Here is a 7,500-nt window from a genome sequence, read left to right as displayed (position 1 = left end):
TAAGCTCTGTCTGATCTCAGTGAGGTGACAGTCCTTCACTAAACATCCTGACCTGAAAGCTCTGTCTGATCTCAGTGAGGTGACAGTCCTTCACTAAACATCCTGACCTGTAAGCTCTGTCTGATCTCAGTGAGGTGACAGTCCTTCACTAAACATCCTGACCTGAAAGCTCTGTCTGATCTCAGTGGGGTGACAGTCCTTCACTAAACATCCTGACCTGAAAGCTCTGTCTGATCTCAGTGGGGTGACAGTCCTTCACTAAACATCCTGACCTGTAAGCTCTGTCTGATCTCAGTGGGGTGACAGTCCTTCACTGACATCCTGACCTGTAAGCTCTGTCTGATCTCAGTGAGGTGACAGTCCTTCACTGACATCCTGACCTGAAAGCTCTGTCTGAACTCAGTGAGGTGACAGTCCTTCACTGACATCCTGACCTGAAAGCTCTGTCTGATGTCAGTGAGGTGACAGTCCTTCACTGACATCCTGACCTGTAAGCTCTGTCTGATCTCAGTGAGGTGACAGTCCTTCACTAAACATCCTGACCTGAAAGCTCTGTCTGATCTCAGTGAGGTGACAGTCCTTCACTAAACATCCTGACCTGTAAGCTCTGTCTGATCTCAGTGAGGTGACAGTCCTTCACTGACATCCTGACCTGAAAGCTCTGTCTGATCTCAGTGAGGTGACAGTCCTTCACTGACATCCTGACCTGAAAGCTCTGTCTGATGTCAGTGAGGTGACAGTCCTTCACTGACATCCTGACCTGAAAGCTCTGTCTGATCTCAGTGAGGTGACAGTCCTTCACTGACATCCTGACCTGAAAGCTCTGTCTGATCTCAGTGAGGTGACAGTCCTTCACTAAACATCCTGACCTGAAAGCTCTGTCTGATCTCAGTGAGGTGACAGTCCTTCACTAAACATCCTGACCTGAAAGCTATGTCTGATCTCAGTGAGGTGACAGTCCTTCACTAAACATCCTGACCTGAAAGCTCTGTCTGATCTCAGTGGGGTGACAGTCCTTCACTGACATCCTGACCTGAAAGCTCTGTCTGATCTCAGTGAGGTGACAGTCCTTCACTGACATCCTGACCTGAAAGCTCTGTCTGATGTCAGTGAGGTGACAGTCCTTCACTGACATCCTGACCTGAAAGCTCTGTCTGATCTCAGTGAGGTGACAGTCCTTCACTAAACATCCTGACCTGTAGGCTCTGTCTGATTTCAGTGAGGTGACAGTCCTTCACTAAACATCCTGACCTGTAAGCTCTGTCTGATCTCAGTGAGGTGACAGTCCTTCACTAAACATCCTGACCTGAAAGCTCTGTCTGAACTCAGTGAGGTGACAGTCCTTCACTGACATCCTGACCTGAAAGCTCTGTCTGATGTCAGTGAGGTGACAGTCCTTCACTGACATCCTGACCTGTAAGCTCTGTCCTATCGCAGTGAGGTGACAGCCCTTCACTGACATCCTGACCTGCAAGCTCTCTCATATGTCAGTGAGGTGACAGCCCTTCACTGACATCAACACTTGTCAGCAGCAGTGTAGGGTCAATCGTGACTTGGCACATCTTTATTGGTTGATTTTTGTCATTCTTTAACTTATTTCATTATGAATTTATCTTATTGTTTATTAAGCATATTCAAAACCAACATTGCGCAAACTTCTTCTAAACGGAACAGTCCCTCTGGGCACTGCCAAATACAACAGACTGAGCAACGCCACGGTCTTGGCATCAGAGATCTTTTCCCTCCCCTCTTGCGGCCAATCAGTGGCTCTGTGTGTGTGTGTGTGTGTGTGTGTGTGTGTGTGTGTGTGCCTGTGTGTGTCTGTGTGTGTGTCTGTGTTTATCTGTGTCTGTGTGAGCGTGTGTGTGTCTGTATGCGTGTGTACGCGCGCGAGTGTGCAAGTGTACACATGTGTCAGGAAAGCTCTGTGCTCGTGCGAGCACATACATGTGTGTGTTTGCTTATTAAGTGTGTGGGTGTGTATGTGTGTGGATGAGAGTGTGGGGAGTGTGCGTATTGGGGGCTACGATTTGTGTGTGTGTGTGGGGGGGGGAGGGGGGGGGGGGCTGGGTGGGAGGGGGGTGGCGAAGGAGGGGTGTAGAGGATGAGGTGTGTGTGTATGCTTGTCAGTACTGTGGGAGCCGGCAACGGAATATTGGAACGTGCGGGTGTGCATATATACGTGTATGTGCATAGGGTGGGTGGAGGTGGGGATGTGGTATGGGCGTATGTGTGTGTGTTTGTGTCACACACACACACACACACACACACACACACACACACACACAGTGCCGTGTGTGTGTGTGTGTGTGTGTGCCGTGGAAGCTGCGATACGTAGCCAAGAAATGCGTGTGTGGGGAAGGTGGAGGGATGCAGGGTAATTTGGGAGATGGTGTGTGTGTGTGTGTGTGTGCGTGTGTGTGTGTGTGTGTGTGTCTGCATGCGTACGTGCGTGCATCCGTGTTTGCTGATATATTTCTTGAAAGGTTTCCATTCGATCAGTGGTTTTTCGTTAACCCACACAGGAGACAAATAGTTTTGTAGCTAATGTTACTCTCTCCCTCTGTGTGTGTGTGTGTGTGTGTGTGTGTGTGCGTGCGTGCGTGCGTGTGTGTGTGAGAGAGAGAATCTTCAATTTTATGCCTCCACTGTTTGTGATATAAGTGTGATGTGTGTGCATGCGTACGTGCTTGCATTCGCGTGTGCATGCCTGTGTGCGTGTGTTCGTGCGTGCATGCGTGTATATGTGGTATATGTGTGTGTGTGTGAGTGTGTGCTAATGCTTGATGTGTGTGTGAGTACCTGTGCATGTGTCTGTGAATTTGTACACAGGCATGCATGTGTGTATTTTGTATAGTGTAGTGTAGTGAAGGTAGGCGTGTGCAGTGAGAGTTACGTTACTTGCGTCTGTGTGAGCTGTGACAGGCAGACTGTCGGCCTTGACCAGATTAAACCAGAGGCTCCACACAGCCAGCAGGAACTCCCTTTGAAAGGAAAGCCCGGAAGACAGGGCGACACCACATCAAGCACGTGCAGTGATCCTCAGGAAGAGGTTCCATGTATTTCAGGACACCAGGCCTTCATCCAATGGCGGAATCCAATTTGTCACCCAACACGACTTCTGACAGAAATCCGGTCTGACGGAGGCTTGAAGAAAGAGCCAGCGTCAGTTTCAGCGTGCCCAGCCTGACGATGTGGTAGTGGAAGGCTGGCGCTGTGTCCTGCTCTCTGGCCGTGTCTGTTTCCACTGTTTCACTCCGTGTGGAAAGCTGGTTTTAACAGGCAGGGTTTTCGTGCAGTATTAAAGTTTTCACTTGGCGTCGGGAAAAGTTTTCAGGTTTTCTGCTATAGAATGTATTAAAAAAATTGTTGTTGTCGTTGTTGTTTTTGTTTTTTTTCTAAAGCTATGTTAGGGTGCTCAATATGACAGAGCAGACATTTTGTGTATTTACCTTTTTCTCTCTGCCCTGTTTCCATTTGTTGATGCACTGTTTCTGTTTCTCTGTCTCTCTCTCTGTCTTGTCTTGTCTTGTCTTGTCACTCTCTCTTTCTCTCTCTGTCTCTGTCTTGTCTTGTCCATCTCTCTCTCTCTCTCTTTGTGTGTGTGTGTGTGTGTGTGTGTGTGTGTGTGTGTGTGTGTGTGTGTCTCTGATTCTGTTTCTGTCTGCCTTTCTGTCTCTTTATCTCTCTCTCTCTCTCTCGCTCTCGCTCTCTCACGGGTATGTACTTACACACATGCACACAGAGACTCAGATACAGATACAGAGAGCACGTGTGTGTTAATACATCAAGTGAAAAACAGAAAAGAACCGATAATTATGACATCTCTTTCTCTGTCTCTCTCTCTGTGTCTCTCTGTCTCTCTCTCTGTCTCTCTCTCTGTCTCTCACTCTCTGTGTCTCTCTGTCTCTGTCTCTGTCTCTCTCTCTGTCACTCTCTCTCTCTGTGTCTCTCTGTCTCTGTCTCTGTCTCTCTCTCTGTCTCTCTCTCTCTGTCTCTGTCTCTCTCTCTCTCTCTCTCTCTCTCTCTCTCTCTCTCTCAAATAAATGAAGCAGTAGAGGGTGACGGGCAAGGAAGGTGTATGATTAGCAGTCAGGAAATTGAAGGCAAATTGGCAAATCAGCTGGATTTTTTCAAAGCCTCGTGTGATTCCACGATATCGTTTTTAGTTAAATTATTTGATCAATCGTTTGGAAATAGCATTTGTGCACAAAACTGAACTGAATCCGATTATTGTAGCACTGTTTGAGAAAGGTGAAACAAAAGACACGAATAATTATAGGGGAATAACATTTTGTAATATCGGAAGTAAATTGTGTGGTTCCGTCATTGATCACAGATTACAAGAATGGGTACTGCATGTTTGGTGCATATCTGTTATGCATGTGTGGGTGTATGTGTGAATGTGTGTCTTTGTGTTTTACATTTATTTGCTTATTTATAATCATTGTTGTCTTATTTATTATTATCTTATTATTATTATTATTATTACTACTACCTTTTTATATTATAATTATTATTTATTTATTTATTTATGGAAGCCTATCTATTATTTATTCACCTTTTTTTTTTCTCTCTCTCAAGGCCTGACTAAGCGCGTTGGGTTACGCTGCTGGTCAGGCACCTGCTTGGCAGATGTGGTGTAGCGTATATGGATTTGTCCGAACGCAGTGACGCCTCCTTGAGCTACTGAAACTGAAACTGATACAAGAATGGGTCAGTTTAAATATGATCACACCTGAACATCAAGCTGGTTTTAAGAAAGATTATTGTACTATAGTTTAAAACAACATAACATGTGAACATCAAGCTGGTTTTAAGAAAGATTATTGTACTGTAGTTTAAACAACATAACATGTGAACATCAAGCTGGTTTTAAGAAAGATTATTGTACTGTAGTTTAAACAACATAACATGTGAACAACAAGCTGGTTTTAAGAAAGATTATTGTACTATAGTTTAAAACAACATAACATGTGAACACCAAGCTGGTTTTAAGAAAGATTATTGTACTGTAGTTTAAACAACATAACATGTGAACAACAAGCTGGTTTTAAGAAAGATTATTGTACTGTAGTTTAAACAACATAACATGTGAACAACAAGCTTGTTTTAAGAAATGTTGTACTATCAAGAAAGTTTAAGAAATACTATTGTACTGTCGATCATATATGTATTTTGTAAGATGCTATTCAGAAACAATTTGCCAACAATCAAAAGTTATGTGTTGCGTTTGTCGATTAAAGAATAAGCTTTTCATTCAATTTGTAGGAAACCGATGTGGCCTATTTTGTTTTTAGAATGCAGTTAGAAGTAAACTATAGATGTAATAAAAGTATGATATGAAAACAGAAGTGAAAGCTGATCAATTGATGTGAATCAAAGTTCTGTGAATTGTACAAAAGGAGTAAAACAAGGTGATGCATACAGCTTCAGTTTCAGTTTCAGTAACTGAAGGAGGCGTCACTGCGTTCGGACAAATCCATATACGCTACACCACATCTGCCAAGCAGATGCCTGACCAGCAGCGTAACCCAACGCGCTTAGTCAGGCCTTGAGAAAAAAAAAAGGTGAATAAATAATAGATAAATACACACAAGAAAAACTACTACCACTACTAATAATATGCATAAGGCGCAAAAACGTGATGAAGTCAACTATAAGCGTACATAAATAAATAATAATTATAATAAAATAATAAAATGCATACAGTCATTTGTCAATGAAATTGCGTTCGAAATTATTGAAAATGGACGACATGGGATAGCCTTTGATCGGACAGAGCGGTTTATGTTGCTTTTGGCTGATGGTGTTATAATGTGGAGTGATGGCCTAGAGGTAACGCGTCCGCCTCGGAAGCGAGAGAATCTGAGCGCGCTGGTTCGAATCACGGCTCAGCCGCCGATATTTTCTCCCCCTCCACTAGACCTTGAGTGATGATCTGGATGATAGTCATTCGGATGAGACGATAAATCGAGGTCCCGTGTGCAGCATGCACTTAGCATATGTAAAAGAACCCACGGCAACAAAAGGGTTGTTCCTGGTAAAATTCTGTAGAAAAATCCACTTCGATAGGAAAAAACAAATAAGACTGCACGCAGGAAAACACACACACACACAAGAGAGAGAGAGAGAGGAAAAAAAAGGGGGGGGGGGGCGCTGTAGTGTAGCGACGCGCTCTCCCTGGGGAGAGCAGCCCGAATTTCGCACAGAGAAATCTGCTGTAATAAAAAGAAATACAAATACAGATACAAATATTGTTATCAATCTTGGTTATAGGTTTGCAGAGATAGTTGAATCGTTTGTATGAAGCCGCAACGAAACTGAAATTAAAAGTAAACGTGGGTAAAACAAATAATTATTATTGTGTTTCGAAAGGGTGGTTATCTTTGTATACATGAACAATGGCCTTATGGAAGCAAAGTTGCAAAGATTGTAAATATATAAAAATATATTGGAGATCTTTTTTCAACCAGACTCAGTCTTACTTTTGTGCGTCAAGATTTAGAACATAGAGCAAAGAGAGCTGTTTGGACTACACTTCGTGTGATGTTCAAATTAGATTGGAGCTCGTATACCATATGATGCTTTGTAAAGTTATTTAATTCTCAGGTATGGTCTATTTTACACTATGGCAAATGGGAATTGTGCTGATATTGAAAGACTTCACATGTTTGCCATGAAACGTCTCTTTTAATACTGATAGGCGAACACCTAATAACTATGTCAAGAATCGAATGTCTTAAAAAGGGACGGCTGTGATACTGACAGTGTATGCGGGTTTTTTTTAAGTGTGTGTGTGTGTGTGTGTGTGTGTGTGTGTGTCTGTGTGTGTGTGTGTGTGTGTGTGTGTGTGTGTGTGTGTGTGTGTGTGTGTGTGTGTGTGTGTGTGTGTGTGAAAAATTGGGATCAGAAAAACAAAGTTAAAAAATAGTTATATGTGGTAAAAACATATGGCAACACAGACAAACAGATCATAATCGCGATCATTTCACTTACCAAAAAGAAATTACTCGGTAACTGGTGAGCACAAAATAGCCTTTGATAGTCTGTGGAGACATGATAGTGCAAAGTCTTCTTAAAGTAGAGTCTTCATCGAAATGACAAATGGCTGTTCCTGGGTACATATCTGCAAATGTTAGGGAGCAAAATAATGTGATGTCTTTGAAAGCGAACTTGGAGGAAAAGCAATGCTGTCTATTGAGTCCGCTTTTTATCATTGTCCTTAATCATGTCAGAAATAGCTGATTTAATCAAATACATGGAAAACAGGAAATGCAACTTGCATCAGGCCTTATAAATTTACCTTCTGTTATTTATGGACGATGTTGTGTCAATATCATCATCATCAGCTACACAACTTAAACAGTCATTTATGACTTCGATAAAGCTTCAAGACGCTAGGCTTACAGTGAACATATGCGCGCGCGTGTGTGTGTGTGTGTGTGTGAGCGTGCGCGCGCGTGTATGTGTGTGTGTATGTGTTTGTGTGTGCGTGCG

General features: G+C 43.1%; 1 protein-coding gene across 1 annotated transcript in view; it reads right to left on the bottom strand.

Annotated features, from left to right (window-relative positions):
* Positions 1-7,500, bottom strand: part of LOC143276587 (delta-type opioid receptor-like) — a 308,131-nt gene that overhangs the window by 147,484 nt on the left and 153,147 nt on the right. The window lies entirely within an intron of this gene.

This window comes from Babylonia areolata, chromosome 32 (assembly GCF_041734735.1).
Source record: "Babylonia areolata isolate BAREFJ2019XMU chromosome 32, ASM4173473v1, whole genome shotgun sequence".
NCBI classification, from domain to species: Eukaryota; Metazoa; Mollusca; class Gastropoda; order Neogastropoda; family Buccinidae; genus Babylonia; species Babylonia areolata.
The sequence above is the reverse complement of the archived record's forward strand: the minus strand, read 5'-3'. Positions and strand labels throughout refer to the sequence as shown.